Raw genomic sequence first — 20,083 nt, forward strand, 5'->3', positions numbered from 1 at the left:
CAATGTAGCCTGAAGAAGGAGTGCATCGGCAGACACACACACCAGCAGGAAACTGGCTGGTAAAGCAGAGACAGGCTGGGAGAGCACTTCATTGCCAATCAGCATAGTGTAAAAAAATACATGCCTACTTTAAGATAGTGCCAATAAATTACCTTTGGCTCCTCCTATTGCCTGTTGATGGCATGTTTCCCTGCACTTTGTAGTTGCATTCCCACAATGACAGGCAAATCCTTCATTTTGACATTCAGAAGGAGCCTCCCCTACACAAGAGTCAATGTGGGTGGATCTGACCAAGCTTGATTCTCAGCTCTGATCTTTGAACTACAGAACCGAAAAGCCCAGAAAGAGCATTGTGTACACTCTTCCCAGGCTTCAAAATTAAGAGCAGACAGCTCCCAACAAAGACCTTCATCTCAGCATCAGATTTTGTGTCACGGTCAACTTGCTGGATCTGTGACTGGCATTTAAGTCAATGCCTTCTGCTTCTGTGCACCAGTTCTTCAAAAGTTACTGTATTTTTGACCAGAGTAGACTATGCAGACCACATTATCATGATCCTTTGCATTTGGCCCTTGATCTATATTGACACTAGGCCATAATTTTTTTAAAAAAAATATTTTTATTAAAGCAAAAAAGAAGTATAGAAAAAAGGGGAAGAGGGGGAAGAATCAAGACAAATATAAAACTATGTGCAACAAGGGTTGTTAAAATACAGAGTGCAAAAATCATGACCTTTATCAATATTAGCATAGTAATTAATATTAATTGTTGAGCCTAATTAGTATATATTTTCCCATCTGTACTACACATACAGAATTCAAACCTATTCCTGCTTGTTAGTCAATAATTAAAGATTCATTATTTTGTTATTGCTCCACCTTATCCTTTCCATTTTTAACAATAACAGTTATTAACAATAGCACTGCTTATTGCTTAATGTTACTGATTATCATAGCCTTTAGTATAAATAGAAGATTTTAACCTTTCTATTATTTTTTACTTATACTTTACTTATCTTTATATAACTATCTTACAATTAAATTATAAAATATATCAATATGCAATCATTTTCAGATTTAGACACTAGGCCATAATGTTATTTCACACCATGCCCAAAACACTGACAGACCACTAGCACAGAATGTTAGGGGATGCTGCTATGTCATAAACATAGGAGTCATTATTATGTTTCACTCATAGCCTCCTATACCAGTTATTCCTCTCTTCCTAAAACAGTCCACCACAATGAGATTGGGAGCAGGACAGGGGTATTCTTTCGGTTTGGTTAATGGGACCTTAAGGGAAAAAGGAATGTCCCTCTTTCTTTTCTCTATTTTTACGAATAAAGGTGGGAGAATTGGGGGGGGGGGTGCCCAGCCTCCATTTTTCAACTAAAACCATTAACCCAGAGTTGAAGAAAAAGAAATTAAACTGAAGCCAAAGTCACAGTCTCAATTAAAAAAATGAAGTGTACCTAATCTTCAACCAGACTGGTCCACATGGAATACTGATCTGAAAAACCTTCAGTATCTGCATGGAACTGTGCACAGCCCAGCTATCTCCACTAATCTAACACTAAATGCTAACAACTTTAGTCAAGGCCCAGAAAATATGAAGAAGTCTTTTCTGGGTAAGATGAAGCATCTTTTAGTGCATCTTGACCCATTACCTTATGTTGACTTCTGTGATCACAGATGGCTAATGGCTAGTTGTGGTGGCACCTAAGCAAAGGTCAGCAGCAGAAGGGCACTGAACAGGCAACCCAGTCCACGCATACTAGGGTCATCTTTAGAGTGTTTCTACCACCCTGCCATGCATTCATGGCAGGGTGAATGAGTCTATAATTGACAGAAACTATATATACAAAATCATTTAGAGAAAAAGAAAAACTAGGAATATACAGAATGAAGAGACCTTTTGTTACCTGGCACTCAAGCAGAATAGAGGCTGCTGGTTAGTCAAAAGTTCTAAGGTTATTGTTGTGCCCTGAACTCTACTCAGAGGCATTTGCTTCAACCCAAACCCATGCTACCAAGAATGCCATGGCAACAGCCTCCAAACCTGGTTGTACCCTTCCCTTCTAGCCATAAACATTCTGTACAGCAGGCAGACAAGTGGCAGAGCCGAGTCCTGTCACCTTCAGGCAGGCTGAAGGAGAAGGAGGCACACAAGGATGATGTCACATACCCAGCAATGACCAGAGGTATCACACTGACCAGTTGAAGACACCAGACTAGGGTGCACATGCGCCTGAAGATGGAGGGATACAGTGGTTGAAGGAAGGACCTTGTTGTCCAGGCAATGATGGTTAACTGAACATTTTAAATAACTGACTGCCAAATAATGCTTTTACTGTACATCTAAAAGCAACAGTGTCCAGCTAATAATCACTCTGCTGACATATAGCAGGATTTTTGGAGAAAGCAGGTGAAATTGACACTAGATACTGGCACAGAAGCAAGAGCACAGGGGCAGAAATACAGTTACCCAACAGAGCTTTGTATAGGAAAGTAATGCAGCAAATCCACTTTGAGTCCCTGATCAGGGAGAAAAGTAGGATCTAAATGATAAATAAATAAATAAAACAGCAACACCACCACAAATTTCTCATAGCACAACAGATATCATATAGAAAGCTCATATTCTGGAGACTGGAAAGATGAGTTAAATAAAGTAAGAACTATCTATCCCAAAAGGAGCAGCTTTGCACAGGAAGTTGACACAACCAGAACAACTGAACTGAATTGGCAGCCCAAACTGAAGTTATGCCCTTCTAAACATTTTGCTATTCCCTGTTACAGGACCAGATATATTTACAAAACACAACCTATTTGAGAAATGCTACACACAATATCTAGTAGTTGACTAGATAGAATTAGACAACAGTAACCCATTCTCACACCTGGATAAGCCACACCTGTCAATACTCCTGTCAATACTCCCTTTTCTGCCCCCCTCCCCCTTCTGTCTAACCAAGGAAAGCACTGGTGTACAGACAGAGCCCTTGGAAATAATGCACTAGGGTTATGTCTGTGTGGTAAACTAGAACTTTGTTTTTGAGTTTACACATAGCCATATTTATTGATGGCATGTTGGCTTCTTTGTAGCACAAGACTGATACAGAGTCACTTCAGATATGAAATACTGGGTGGGGGGTGGCTGAAGGAAATACAACACCTGGCATTTCCTGTATCTATGACATATCATGTGAAGGTTTTTTTTTAAATTTCACATCTCCCCCCAGCAGTACAACCTCCAAGAATCAGAGCACCAAAGAACAGTGTGAGGCAACTGCACCATCTACTTATTCTGCATTCCATAATACACAAATCTGCTGTTAATTATTGTGGCAACTAATGCCAATGAACTACATTCACTTGCTAAGTTGAGTAAGATGAAAACAAGATTCTGCAATTTCTTCAAAATTCATCCAAGTATTAAAACACTTTGGACACAATAAGGGTAATCAATCTACAACAGCACAAAATATTTTAACAAGTTGTTGGCTTTTATTAGTATATCAGCATTTTTATCTGTCTCAGTGAATTCAAGGGCAGCTGTTATCTCCATTATATTTAAAGCCCATATAGTAAAGAATACTTTAAAAATCTCCAGTGTGTCCTCAAATCATTACTACAGTTCAAAATATAATAAAGCAATTGGATTCCAAGAAATAACTAGTGATTAGATTTTTAGAAGGTATGCCGAGAGTCAGGTGGGTGGGGGGGAGAGTCAGGTGTCATGTGACCTCTTTGGGGAACTGCATTCCAGCGCGTTCCCCCTCAAAATGAGCCCCACGTTTGTGAAAAGTATAGTGTGTGAGCCAGTATAATACTAGCACTTTAATGCAGATTACTGGATTTACACAAACAATTAATTTTGGAGTCAGGAAGGTAAAATAAATAGTGCAAATAAATATTCTGGATCCACCTTATATCCAGTTCTATCTGACTTAATTACTTCAAAACATATTAAAGGCCGGGGATGTACAAACATGTAGAGACATTCCCTCTTTTATGTGAAATTAACAGGGAATTCCAGTTTCAATTCAGCCAGGAAGGGTCTTCTCCAGACTTGCTGAAGAGATGGGGGGCAGGTGAGGAGAGCTTTGAAAGTTTATCAGGAAAACCAGTTATCAAGCTTTACAAAATCTCTGGATTGAGTTCCCCCCATGAACCAATTGGGTATTTAATAACATGTGGTACCAATTCACAGTTGCACAGTTAAATAATTTTTAACAAAGCACTACAATGGATAGTCCGCTGAGCTTTTCAGAATGAAATAATGAATGGGTGCTTCAAATTAATGTTACCATGAAGCAGAAGTGACACTTTAGAGTATCTTAACGCCTAAACTAATATTACTTTAGAAGTGGAAATAAATTTGAAAAATTTGCTCAGCCCAAAACTGTCATCACACTTGATCTGTCTATAATCCATTTATTTACAGAATCATTTCCTCACCATGTATACAAAAGCAACTCTGTACTATTTGATAAATCAAAGATACCCAACAAGAGTTAGTTCTTAACTTTTACAATATAGTAGCACTATAGTAGCAGATGATCTTATCTATATAAATCATAAAAACAGAGTACTAGGAAATAAAGGAGATTTATATATGTATATATATATGAAAAATGAGGTAGTTACCTAGTTGACAAATATTTAAGTCTTATACCCAGATATTTTATATTATTTAAGGAGCATCTTCCAAAATGCAATCCCTGTTTGAAGATATAAATGCATTTTATATTTTCAAAACTGTACCTGAATGATGTACATGTTGGAAAAAGGGGAAGAAAAACATCCACAGAAGTGGTTGTGCCTAGCTTTAGTATGGCAATAGCACTATGTACTTTGCAAATATTGGTGCAAGCAAGGTACAACAATTCACTCATCCACCTTTAAGCATTGCAAGTTACAATGAAAGTTGTTACCACTGGGAAAAACAGCTTATGAAATAATAAGGAATGATCGCCAAGTATCTTGAAATATCAACCATGCAGCAATGACAAGGGAACAGAGCTCTGTAAGACTAGGCCTCTGCAAGTCTAGAATTTAGCCTCTTCAGAAGACCTTTAAGGAGCTTGGTTATAAATATGTAGAAACAGGGTGACTGCATCTGTTCCCGTACTGGAGCCAGAGTGAGTTTACTGTAGAAGTACAGATAACATGGTCTTACAAGGATGCAACATGAATCTCTGCTTTAGACACCAGATTTCAGAGTAAGGTGCTTCCAATACCAGTTGGAAACACCTTATTTCCAAACTTAATTTCCATATGCCTTTTTAAAAAATCATTTCCTCTCCAGATCACATTCTGACTTTTCACTTCCAAGGCTGTACCAGAATAAAAGATGGTAGAATCACCTAAGAGGGTGGAGTTAATAGCTATTCATTCTATTTGATCCTAATTGGGATTTGATGTTGAGCCCTATCTCCTTAAGCAGAACCTCAATAAAGTTATAGTTAAAATTCATCTAGCTTTCAGCTCCTGTTTTCCCTCTGTAGCAGATAATTGCTTTCATGATAATTCAACTTTATTGCTGTATTTATGCAGGATTGCAAAAGCAGGGTATCCCAGCCATGGATCAAAGCAGCTCAGGAGACCAAACAGAAATAAATGTGACAAGCTATCACATTAAGAGGACACTAGGCAAAAGAGTAGCTTGCAACATGAATTACAATATTTAAAAGACAGATAACAGCTTCCTGAACGGTTGCTGACACTTTAAATAAAAGGCAGCATCAGAGAGATCCTTACCTAGTCCTATCACCCTCTCTCCCTTAAATATTTCCATTAACAATCTCAATTCTTTCGGGGAAGATCAAAAGTAGTTGCTGATTGGCATTTATCACCTTCTCCTCTGCCATCTTCCTCTTCCAAGCAGCATTGCTACATGACAGATTCTAGTAATTGTTAGCACCTGTTCTGTCGCAATGGCCTGCCATACCACCTTTAACCCCTCACTCTCCACATAAGACTTCTTCAATGAGAAAATTGGACATTAAGTATTCTGATGTCGCCATTTGCCTCCATCTGTCCAGTATAAAAGACAAAAGTGTTGCAGTGTGTTAGCTACCTGGGGGAGGTGGGGATTCCTTTTAAAACAGACACATGGAAAGTAAGAATGTCTATTTCAAAGCAATGCTTTAACCACTAAACCACATGGCTGTGTTGAAATAGTTATTCTCTCCTACTGCCTAGTTCTAACAGGTTAACAGCATTCTGACTGAAGAGAAATCAGAAGTTTATTTATTCCAGTGTCTAAAACCTCATATCCCAGCCAGTAATCATTCAATGCTGTCTTGTCTTTTAAAATCAATCTAATCAATATCAAAATGATCAAATATAAAAGGATCACAAAGATAGAAGATATATCAAAAATATCAGAAACAGATCTATCTTTAATCTAGAAAGTAAAATATAATTTTAAGAATCTTACTAAAGCACTTTCAGAAACATTAGTCTCACTCAACCCAAGTCAGAGATTCAGGGGTATTTGGGGTGTGGCTATCTTCTATATGCTTAATTACATTAAACGTTCAGGACCATATCAAAACGTTCTGGTTCATCTGTTCTGATGGCATGATATGACTCCTTCCCTGAGCTTTAGAAGAAATTTCATATCAGGATATATGTATTAAAATTGTTTAATTTTTAGACCAAGTTGTTCACCAATTTGATTCTGGGCATCTATCTGACTTTTGAAAATGATCTCTTCCAAGTAGGGAACAGCAACAATTTAGCTAACCAAGTAGCTTGCAATTTTAGACAGACTTCCTTGAGGCAGGGATCTGAATTCAGAAACATTACTCAAATTCAGAAGAAAAGTTATGACAAAGACTGCAAATGTTCTGCAAATAGAAAACTAAAGCAAATTTCCACGCTTGCTTCTTTGGTTAATCCATACATATTGTTGGACTATAAACTGCAAAAAAAAAGGTTCAATCTGAGGAGAACCCAGAATATGCCACCCTTCTGTCACTCTTTCCTACATCTCACCCAACCATGTCCTCCTCCCCTGCTTCTTACAACGAATTGGCTATATTATCATTTAACGTGTGTATATTTTTTTCTTGATGCAACAATCCTCTCCAAAACTCGGCCCTCTCTTTTCCATTCTTCATGTCCTGCACGTACTACTTCAACTTGGCTTTTATCATCACCTCACTCCTCTGACCAAAAATCTGCCTGCAATTCACTAGTTCACTGCATGTCTGCCATTCCATTATTCAGATCATGCATATTTCCTAGAACCTTTATAACTGGATTCCTGTGCACTCCCATATCCAACACAAACCTCTCATCCTTACTTTCAAGACTTCTCTCAGCCTAATAGCCCAACATAATCCTGCCTGTGACTTTCAGTCCTCAGCTCTATCACTTTTAGTTGTCTAGCGATGTCCTGCTCTTTCAGAACTCTCCCATTTGATCTTAGCTACCTAATTCTATTTGGACATCTAGAACCCCTATTTTATGCCACCCCTCTCCCTTCATATACATCTCACCTCAATTATTTTTTTAAGAAGCTCTGACTTAACCCCTTTGTCCTTATGCTCTGCAAAGATTAACTTTTAAAAGGTTAAGTCTATGAACATGAACTGAAGTAATAGTCTCTTTGTTACTCTGACTTCCCTTTTACTCCCACATACACAGCCTCCCCTATGCCAAATTTTAGATAGACTTTCTTGAGGCAAGGATATGAATTCAGAAACATTACTCAGATTCAGAAGAAAAGTTATGGCAAAGACTGCAAATACTTTATTATGCCTAAATAATGTTCAGGGCAATCAATAAAATAAGACACAATGTGTTTTACAATATAAAAGTATGAAATGGCTTCACAAATATTTTTTAATAATAAATTTATTACACATTAACTTAAAACATAACCATACAAAACCCAAAATATAACAATTCCTAAGGCGTTCCATACATCTAGAAATTCAATAGTTCAAATATTTTGAACCCAAATTAAAAAAAAAATTAGAAACCTGCCATGTGTCATTTTATTTTGCCTCATCTATTCTGAGCTAACAAAACTGTAGTTCTTAACTCACTTTCCTCATTGGTTTCAAAATAACTTCGCTGTAGCTAATCCAGAGAAAAACGAATGCGATTACAGAACCTAATTTACATTCAGTTTAATCATCCGCACTATTAAACCATCTCACAGTAACTTTAAAAGAAGTCCAGTTCATTTGACTCTCTCACTGTGACAAAATGCCAGGGCATTTTGGACTTGTGAGATGGAACACTTATAAAAACAGCTTTAAAACAAATCAAACACTAGTATACAACCACACTGCACAAAATGTATCAAAACAACCTAGTCATTTACAAATCTCTTAAAGGTCTTACTATAAGACAGAAAGTAAAACCCTTTTGTAATAAAAACACCAAACCTACAAAATGCATAGAACACATTTTATCTTCAATATCAAGAATAATCAGAACAAATAGGTATATTGACAGAAGTTCTTTTCAGGACAGTGGAGTACCCTAAACAAAACAAAAATCAATAATGTTTCATTAGAATTCATAGCATGTGCCATGGATAAACAAAAAGAAGTACTTTAGTCTTTGATGGTGGGATTTTATGTTCCCCTCCTTTAACCTCTATCAGCCGATTAAACAGAAAACTATTAAATGTTGTTACAATGAATGCTTACACTTTGCTGAGTTCATATAGAAATATTGGTGATCCCAGAAAAATATTGTGAACATATGAAGATCAGAAATACACTGGTTTATGTGATTTTCAGAGGCCCTGCTTTGGGGGTCCCCACCATCTGAGCTAGATGGGTGGCAACGTAAAAAAATGCCTCCTTGATTGTGGCATTGAAAGTTTGGAACTCTCTCCCCAAGGAGATTAGTCTCTCTTCGCTATCATTGTCTTCCATTAGCGAGAAAAGTTTTATTTTGTTTGGCCCACTGTAATTGGCCCTCCTCCCTGGTTCTGTTATGAGTGCTTATGCTTTATTGTTTTAATATTTTATATGAACCTGAAATGTATTAATGTTCTGATGCTTGCTGCCTGGGGGACCCTATTTGGCTGGAAAGGCGGCATAGAAATGTTTTAAATAAATAAATTATTAATCATTTATATGTGACTATCATCATTCTGTAGGGTCCAGGAAGTGTGATGCGTGTCTCTCTCTTTCCAGACATTTACAAACTTCATCTGCAAAGCAAGTCAATACACCAAATTTTGGACACTGAGTGTAACAGATACAAAAACTAAACTTTATACTCTTCTTTGATGTAAAAAAGGTACACCAAAACATCTGAGGTCAACACAGTTGTACTCTTTAACTGCTCCTCAGAAAAACACAATACTGACAAAGACTTTTATTCCCATTTACTTCAGGTAACACTCCTCCAGCATGAGAGAAGAAAGGGACAGGGGAAACAGAGCAGAAATGGGGGGGGGGAGAAAAAAAGCAACTATTCAGGTACCTCCTGTCTATAAGTAACTTAGAAGACTAAGGCTGTTGGGTTCTGTTAACCTTAGAGTAAAAATGTGAGCCTAGAACCTTTCTATCCTGCAAGATCAGGAGACAAATGCCAATGATGCATATCCACAGTGCATGATTCTATAGAAGTTGGTTGGGACCAGAATCTGTTATTGTTGATCAAGAATTTCACTCAGTTTATCTAGGTTAAAGCTGTACGGACTGTGACCCACCAAGCCAAATGCAGCCATAGATATATACTCTGAATACTCTCCCTTTATATAGACTCAGGCTAGCAATAAAACTAAGACCCTCGCAGGATGCAAGCACAGGATGATAGGTCACAACTTGTACAGGACTAACTACAAGCTACAGGTCACAACTTGTACAGGACTAACTAAAAAGCTCCTACTGTGAGCCAAGCTGAACAATACCATAAATTTTGCTGTACAAAACTCGCAAAGAGATCAAGTTTGTGTTTACCTGAGTCGATTATTCAATTAGTACCTGACTATCATTGACCTGGGTACCCTACTCCTGGGGAAGAAGGGTTGAAGCAGGGATGGCAGCAGCCCAATTGCAGAACTCAGGAAAAAGCCAGTTGGGCCTGCAAGAGCAAAGGAGGAGCAGACATGGGGGGGGGGACCGGTTTGTTTATTTTTTTATGTCATTTATAGTCCGCCTTTCTGACTGAGACTCAAGGCAGATTACATAGTGTGAGATCAGTAGAATCAGTAGCAAGGACAAGGGTAAGCATTTCCATGTCATAGGGTAGATGAATACAAGTTTACAGAGGCATAGCATTAGCAACGATCCAATACAGGGTTGAAGGACTGCTGAAACAGGACATAATTCTAGGATTGACATTAGACAACAAGCACAAGCAGTATATACGAGTACATAGTCAAAGCAACAGATAATATGTAAAGCAACATAATGGTGGAGCCCAAAGATCCCAACTCATTGGAGAAACATCCAAGACCACCTCCCTATAATACCACCCTCCTATTAGCGAAACATCCAAGACCCCCTCCCCACAATACCACCCTCCTATTGGAATAAAAAAGCCTTTTTGAATAATTCAGTCAGGAGAGCTCCCAAGTGTGTAGGAGCTCTCCTGACCTCCTCAGAGACCACAGAGAAGGCCTGTGTACGGGCTGCAGTTGATTTTGCCCATGTGCAGGCTGGCACCTGCAAGAGACCCTGTTCAATGAGCAAAGCTGCCATGGGGGGACATAGGCGATCCTGTAGGTATGTCGGGCCAAGGCCATGAAGAGCTTTGTATGTAATAACCAGTACCTTGAGTTGAGCACAGTAGCTGATAGGTAGCCAATGGAGTAACTGTTGGATGGGAGTGATGTTCTTGCTCCTGTTAACAGTCAAGCAGCAGCATTTTGCACCAATTGGAGCCTCCTAGTTAACTTAGATGGAAGACTAAGTTCCTTGAGCTGAGAAGGAACATCCTTTATAGGATGGCACCCATCACCACCCTGGGGGAAGAGATGTAACAATGAGTAGTTCCCCAGGGTCTCTGGATGCAGGTGGTTAAATTTGCCCACAATGTGCAATTAGCAGAACTGCTAACACTTGAGAAAACATGAGAACATCTTGCTCACCAGTTTTCTGGCCAGAGGTGAAAGAACAATTAAGGCAGTACAGTGCCTCATGTCCTCAGTTGTCAGTTGATTCTGAAGGCAGGAAGGCTGGAATGATGCCTCGTTCTGTTACCAGAACAGTCCTTTGATCTCCCTCAATATAGTACATTACATGGCAAAGCCAGTAGTGTAGCATACACACATCTTAATCCTCACACACCAAACCGCAGACTATCCAGAAGCAGTTTCTTTAAATAATACCTTGGCTAAGACTTGGCACAGGGGTTATTGACTGTTCTTGTGAGTGGGCTTCCCCAAACAGGTGATAACAGACTAAGTGATTAACGTCATGAGCTGCACTCACCAACAGATGTGGGCTTTGTCGGGGGTGGCACTGGAGATATGGTACCCATCCCTACCTCAGTCTACCACCCCCCAAGCCAATTGGCTGGTGGAGGCATTCATTCATTCATTCATTCATTCATTCATTCATTCATTCATTCATTCATTCATTCATTCATTCATTCATTCATTCATATTATTTATAGCCTGCCTTTCTTACAGAGACTCAAGAAAGTTTACCCAATGTAGGTCAATACAGTCAATGGCTGAAACATTAAATAAACAATTCAACAAGGTTGCAGAAAAAGCAGAAATCTCATATAGAGCTGAAAACAGAGCTGAAACAAATCATAAGAAAATTGCATGACTTATTACAAGACGTGGAAACTATCTGGTAGAAGCATACTTACAGAAGGAGCTCTGTGAGTTTACGTGCTAGGTGGGACATGTGAATTATGAAATAAGGCACCTGGATAAAAAAATCTGGTGTTTCATATTAATCTGTTAAAGCAGTTAAGTATATGGGGAGACCCTCCTAAATGAACAAGAAAGGGTAGTTAGGCCCTGAAGGGCTCCAAGGCAGGGGGCAACCGGATTTGGACTCCTGCCTGATCCCAACGCAGGTGCAGCAAGTCCTGACTCTGAAGCAGAACCAAACTAGGGGAGCACCATACAGAAACTCCAGAAGGATGATAAGGATAGGCTGAGGGAAGCCATAGACCAGAGGTTGCAGTGATGAGGGAGCCAGGAGTCACTGGAGAGCCACATAGCCCCTGGTAGAGTCAGCCAGTTCTGGTCTTCAAGGCAGATGAAGTGTTAAGAAACCAAGCAATTAATTGGCAAACTTCACAGTTCTAGCATGTTGACTCATCTCTGACAACAGTGATAAAAGATAGCTGCTTTAAGATGTCATGCCAAGATGCTTCAAATATTTTATTTTCCATACAGCAACACCACTTTCTTGTTATATACAGAAGAAAATATTCTCTCCAAGAAATCTATACAAAAGACATTTTCCAACAGAGGCTGCACACATTTTAACTGCAAATAATACCATATAAAGCAACAAAACGTACTTCTGAATAAACACACAGAATCAGGATGCAAATCTAGTTAATTCAGTCAGTTTCTCTCAGCTAGGAAATATGTACTTGAGCAAAGAGGAAACTACTGCAAGATCAAAGAAGGGTTTTAATACCACCTATGAATTCCCTGCCATCTTTAATGATTGTATCCAACTACAAAGGGGTTCAAAGAATACTAAAGCAGCACAACAAATATCAAAATGAGGGGGTGGTGCAAATATCACAGATAACGTTTTAAGGAGAGAGAGCACTGACACGCATGTAAATGCATCTATATATAATAAGACTAATTGAAGTATTTGTTCCTTTAATTACTAAATTTTACAGTAAGAGCACTTTTAATATTTCCTATATGTTTACTCCTTTCAGTACAATACTTCGTGTCTCCCTTACCCCTATTCAAAGCTCAATGTAAAGCAGGTCACATCAGGGCTCAGACACGGAATCTGGTTTTCCATTACAAGATATATGATTTTGTAAATAACAGTGACTCAAGACATGCACAAAGCCCACTGCCATCACTAGTGTGTAATAAGAACTAGTCTTTACCCATCCAGGATTAGAAAACAGATAACCAGAGCAGAAATGTCTGTGAAACTAGATACAAATATACCTTATGGCTCGTAAGCACAGCATGCCCAGATTCCTACTTATCTTGCCTTACAATGAAGAATTGTAGCCTATGTATGGATGCCATTATCCATACACTGAAACATGGACATGTTTAATATGCATCTTCTAAACTGCCTACCAGAGAGTCCATGAACATTATGGCACTACAGCACCTGTCAATAGTTTCTTATTCTAGATTTAGTTTATTTTATGATTTACAGCAGTGGGTCTCAAGCTTTACCAGCCTAGGTTCCCCCACTTTGATTTGCATTTTTATGGATTCTCAAGTTGTCCCCTTCTCCCTCACTAATGTTCACCATGTACCAGACACTCCCTCTTCAAAGTGTGCCACAAGTCCAGCAAGTTCCACAGAGGTCTCTATCCTCAAAACAGTCAAAACCACATCAGCCACACTTTAAATTTGCTTTTAAGTAAAATATTTGTGTTGTCTCTATATGTACATGGCCTACAAGGTCAGGTCTCAGTGAGAGCCAGTTTGGTGTAATGGTGAAGAGCACAGGACTCTAATCTGGAGAGCCAGGTTTGATTCCTCACTCCTATGCTTGAAGCCAGCTGGGTGACCTTGGGTCAGTCACAGCTCTTCCAGAGCTCTCTCAGCCCCACCCATCTCACAGGGTGATTGTTGTAGGGGATAATAATAACATACTTTGTAAACTGCTCTGAGTAGATGTTAAGTCATCCTGAAGGGTGGTATATAAACCGCCTTGGTGAGTAATTGCAGGGGAGACCTCCAAGGAAGACCAGAGTTGTAAAGGCAGGCAATGCTAAGCCACTTCTGTTAGTCTTTTGCCTTGAAAAGCCCAGCATGGGTCACCATAAGTCAGCTATGATTTGAGGGCACTTTCTACCATCATAGGAACACAACACGAAATGTCCTGACTAAAATTCTGATTAATTTCACTCTTTGCCTGCGAGCAGCTTTGCATTGGTTACCAAGAAACTTTTATTTTTACAATTCATAGTCAGAAGCCTATTCAGAAGAGGTGGAAAGGGACCTGGGAGGAAGAAGAATCTTTCAGAGCTGCTCAGAAACTGAAAATGACCAGCATCACACCTAAATTTCCAGTAGTCAACTGAAAATTTCTATTACTGTTCAGAAGTACATTTCCACTGTGAAATCCTTTGCACTGGAAAACAGAGTGGAATCCAGCTCCATTTTATACTTGGAGTAACTAGGACAATTACTGGAATCCTACCTCTTTGGTACCACTCAACTAATTAGAATTCCTATACTGATTTATTGGTTCCCATCAATCAATTGGTGCATTTTTCAGCTAGTACTCTGATCTGGAAGCTAGACAACTGCAGGCAATGGCAGCCATAGCAGGTCTTGCCTTTAGAAAGAAATGGAAGGCAGTTCCGTCCGCTTCCTTTGGGCAGTAAGTCCATATCCTATTCTTACAAATTGGGATCAGTCCATTTCTTCACTAATTCAATGTGAATAAGAAAGGATCGCTTCCTGTCTTTACAAAGAATTTGCAGATTCCCATGGATGCCAATTTGAGAAACACTAGTTTATTATGCACTGTATAGCAGTGAAGTTTTTAAAAAGGTTTTATTTCACATTAAATATTTATAAAAGGACAAGAAGAATTGAATGAAAGTGCAAGCTGCTTACATTTTAACCTATGATTTCTGCTACAGCACTGGAAATCATGGGCTGGTGCGCTTTTACATGAGATTTAATTTTTTTTTAAAGTATCATTCATTGAAACCTCCCATGTTTGTTGTGCAGCAATATACATAGTTTTAGGATACTAATTTTAGAATACTATTGTTCAAAGTACTTCTGTGATAATTAACAGTATAATTACTTAATTATTCAGTGAGAAAAAGTGGTACTATACTTGAGTTACAAATACAGAAAAACCTGAAAATTGAGAATTAGAAATTTCCCCCCGTATCATAAAAAACAGCATGTTTTACATTATCCTTTTAAACTTCAGGTTCAAAGCTCTTTTATCTTTTCTCCATTCCAGCAAACCTAATTTCAGAACCTGAACAATCCTCATTGGCTGTTGCCTCAGCATTTTCCTCCTTGAGCATAGCAAAACAGCAAAATCAGAGCTGAATTCCAAGGTGGAAAAAGAAGCAGTAGGTGCCTGACTCGTCTTCTACTATGACTGCTCTCTCTAGAGAATCGCAGCGAAGATTTCGAAGGTTGTTCCATTCTATCCTTGTCTATGTAAATCCATCCAGTTATTAGCACCCCCCTCAAATGAAACTATACACACTCTGCTGATATGTTAATGATAATTAATGCTAATCAATAAGTAATAATTTTCTAGTAAAATCTGATCCTAGTAAAAGAATGGCTGAAACAAAAATAAAATGTGATAATTGGTTTATTCAAGAAAACCAGTGAATTCAGTGATATTGCAACAGTCCCCAGCCTACTTTAAATTCAAAATAACTGCCAACAATAAGCCCAATTTAAAAAATACTACAGAAATATGGGAGCTGTGGGCTAGATCCAGATTAAATTTTTCAGTGGTAGAATAGAATTTTTTGCCTCCCCTCTCATGCTACAGCCCACTGATTTCTATAAAATACTGCTTCTGGAGAACAGAGGATTGTGATGGACAAGAGGCTGTCCTGTCACAAGAGGAAAAACAGGTACTCAGCTGTTTCACACTTGAGCCTATGGGAGTGCTGCTCCAGCACACAATAACCTTTCAGATGGGGAATGTGAATGGGAGAAAATGCAGGAAAAAGACGTGTCTGTTCTGCTTCAGGTAGAGGACAGACAGCAGAGTCTAAGACTGTCTCAGAAAAGGAAGCAGACCGGTTAAGACAGGCGATTATTAACTCAAATTCATGTCATAATTATCCCCACAACACCCTGTGAGGTGGGTGGGGCTGAGAGAGCTCTGGAAGAGCTGTGACTGACCCAAGGTCACCCAGCTGTCTTCAAGTGGAGGAGTGGGAAATCAAAACCAGCTCTCCAGATTAGAGACCCGCATTCTTAAAACAGAAACTTAAAAGTGTTCTGTCTTTTTGTTTTATTCTGGGTACAAGTTCTAATAAATATGCTATGGCTTGCTTTCATTTTATTAGACTTTTGCCAAAGAACTGAGATTTGTTTAGCAGCTCAACTTTATTGTAGTAAATTACTTGTTTTAGATATTAACTATATTGTAAACAACATGGCATAGGAAACTTTCATGAACCACTTGACACTTCGTAGCATTTCAGATCAAATTAGCAACACTGAAACCAGACAAAATGAAGTCCAAAACTAAAAGGGACATACAGATCAACTCATTCATGAGTAGGGCCACTAACTGTCATATCATGTAAAACGGAGCTTCTGACGCAACTCATGAGATTTTTTAAACTGTTGCCTAGAAAACAATTGGTCAGTAATGAACAAGAATGACAAACTCTCAGTAGCGTTTTGTTTGCAGAATTATACTAAATGTGACACACGATTTTTACCTTATAAACTTCAAAACATTCTTTTTGAAATCCCTGTTGTCCTAATTAAAAATTATCAACATTCAAGGGAGTTATTTCTCTTACACAGCTGTAAATTCCAAAGAAATCATCATTACATTTCAATCCAATTAGGCAAAGTAGCACATTGAGTTTCTTTATAAAAAAATCAACCTTTAGACCCTACCCCACTCCTTCCACTACCACCAGTTTCTTTTCAACACTGAACAATAAAAGCAAGAAAAACTAGCTTGACACCCCAAAGTATTTCTACAAAAGGCACATTTTGATTAAAATATTTCTGTTAATTATTTGAGAAATAACCCTCCTCTTTCCAGCTCATGCTACCCAATCAGATGCCTTGGAGTAGCCTGACACACAAAGCTCTCTTTTTTAAAGGATTAACCATTAACAGTCCTTCAGCTGTCTGTCTGTCACAGGTGCTGTGACAGTGCTGTCTGTCACAGGTGGCTAGCAGTTTCAGCAGTAATTTTACTGTAGTTTCCCTTGATGTTCCTCAGGAGAAGTATAATCTTACCATTTCACAACAGAGTATCTTTTTCTCGATGACATAAAAATGCATGTCCATGAAATTCTTGTCATAGCTTTTTTTACACCATTCAGTCGTGAATTCATTTCTTAATAATTTGCTTTCTATACTGGCTCCAATATTCAATTAATAAATGAATAATTCAAAGCAGTAATAGAATTATGAGAAATTGGGAAGAAATTAGGTTAGGGAAATATGTTAGGTTCTTGTTGCACTGGTGACAAACATGGTAACTTTATATTTATTTATATATGACAACAATTTTGTCATTGTTTCAATAAAATTAGGAGAAACTGAAGAGTTTAGGATCAAATTTTCTAGATGCAATAATTAGAAATTTTGGTCACTAAAATACAAACTCTAAAGGCTGGAAAATGAGGCTGGCTCCTAAATTTTTGGACCTGATCCTAGAGTCAAAGAAAATTAATTAAAGCCTGCTATAAATACAAGTGGTGGGCAAACTCTCAATGATGTGCTTCACTGACCACCAACCATTGATGATCAGCAGGGTGCAGCTGCCCAGAGACTGCCCGCCACAGGAAGGCAGCCCAGACAAATGCCTCTGCTTGTTCGCTTCCATTGAGTGTGCTGATGTCACTTCTGGTCACATAGCTTCTGGAAGCAACAGCACCCCACAAGGGCCAGTTCTTTAAAAATTGGCCCAAAATGTTATGTTTTGGACTAATTAGAAAATCAGCCCTCACATGAAGCATGAGCTCATGCACATGCCTCACAATGACATTACTTCCCGGAAATGGCATTATCATGCCTCCTCCACAACTCCTACTCTCCAAACCTCCTGACAGTTTGTCAGGAAGGCCTGGCAACCCTACCTATAAACCATAAACTTGATTCTAAACAAGCTTGATTGAGATCATTCTCCACTGGGTGTCTAACAGGTGCTGTAGAGGGCCATATTATTTCTACTATGCCATAAGAAGCTTCTAATCAAGTAATCTTTAAACCTACAACTATGAGTATGAGGAGATACACTTTTCCCCATTAGCTATTACTTCTCTTTATCAGACAAAGAACATATTTAATAATTTCTGCTTTATTTATCCCACAAATCACTTATTATAACCAGAAATAATGGCACAGGATTGCCTTCATAAACTACTGTACCAAATCATAACACAGATTACTACTACAATGTTAGATCATGTTAAAAGCTTGGTGGTGCTTGTGGACCCAGCCCTGCTGTTTGAAAAGCAGGCTTGTGTGGTAACCAACAGTGCCTTCTATGAACTGCGTCTGAGTTTGCCAACTCCGGACTCAGCCAACAGGGCCATGCTAATCCATGCTTTTGAAACCTCAGAAATGGACAACTATAACATGCTGTATGTGTGGGGATGCCCCTGAAGACTGCTAGTCACACCAATCGTTGTCACTGCTAGCTGACCACAATACATCTTGTTCATTTTAAAAACAACTTTATGGGTTCGAAGTGCTGAGATGTAGAGTGCAATATGTGCTGCCTTGTTTATGTTTAAAGGCTGTACTTTTGCTAGTGCTACCAATGTTTTTAATTGTCTTCTGTATTTATGATGTAAAGCCACTCTGAGCCTGCTTGTGGGGAGAGTGGACTATAAATTAAATTAATTAATAAATAAATTAACTGCCAATTTGTTTCTGAGTTCAATTCACGGTGCTGATTATAGCTCCTAAAGCCCTTTATGGTCAAGGATCACATATCTGAAAGACTGTTTCTTCCCATATAGTCCTGTGACTTCCAACCAGAGAGAGTCTGGAAGGGGCCTTGGGGCATTATCTGTATGACATCACTTTTGCCTCTAGGAATTTCTCGAAGCACTATGGAAAAAACAGAGCAGACTGACATTATTTCCAGGTTTTTTATTGAAGTGTCATACCATCACTGATGGTATTTTTTTAAACCATTTTTTCCCACCATCCAACAGGAACAAGAGCCAGAAGCATGGCAAAAAAGAGGTAGCCCTGCCTATTCATCAACTATGGTCATCTCATCACCTCTTTCTGTTTGTCACCCTGCTTGAGGTTGCCCATTTGGCATCTACCAGAGCCTGGTGCCTTGCAACAGTATTTCCCACCTTGTCTAAGAGGCTCCCTGAGAATAAGAGGACAACATCCATGCCTGGTAGCCCAGAGACAATTTTTAGTTGCCACAGCTGACCAGCTAAATTCATATTCAGAAGTTCTAAGTATTTCAAACTGGCTTTGAAAATAATGAAGAATTTAGGTCCAAGCTTACAAAGTACCTTCACTACTATTACCTTGACGAACAGGGAACATGCATATGGGCAAATGCCATGCGTGTATCTGCAGTTTATCATCATCAAATTATATTTGGAGCCTTTTGAATAAAAAACCTTCCATCTTAGATGGATAACACTAGAACTTCAACACAAATGCAAGTCAACGTACTATTTTAAAGAAGAATATGATGCTTACTAATTAGGACAGATTATATTTGTTCCTTGAAACAAACAATATAAAAAAGAAACAGCCTGTCACATTACTAAGTATATAATCTCCACTTATACTGCTAAACTACAGAATATATGGGGGATGCTTTTATTTAACACAGCAAAACAATAAAAACTTACTGCACAAGCGAAACCTCAATATTTTAGTTTTCCATTTCCCACTGGGAAAACACTTTAAATGGCATACAAATCTATCCAAATGAAGATCATGTCAACAGCACTAAAGCAGTTTTGCTGTGCATGATTTCCACTGCAATAACTCTGGGTACAACAAATCAGTGTATTTTTAACTCCAGACTCCTTTTACCATATCATCTTTTACTCAGTTTGTAATATAAAATGCATGACTACATAATTAATATCCATGTTTATTTTATTAACCTCTGCAGTTCTTATAACAATACTCTTTTCAGTGTTGCAAGGATGTTGAGTAATGATAGCAAGAATACTCAGTATTAAGTTTGTTTTATGCAGCCCCATAAAAATTCAATATGCTCTCATTTCCAATGCAGCAAGGT

This window comes from Eublepharis macularius, chromosome 6 (assembly GCF_028583425.1).
Source record: "Eublepharis macularius isolate TG4126 chromosome 6, MPM_Emac_v1.0, whole genome shotgun sequence".
Classification (NCBI taxonomy): Eukaryota; Metazoa; Chordata; class Lepidosauria; order Squamata; family Eublepharidae; genus Eublepharis; species Eublepharis macularius.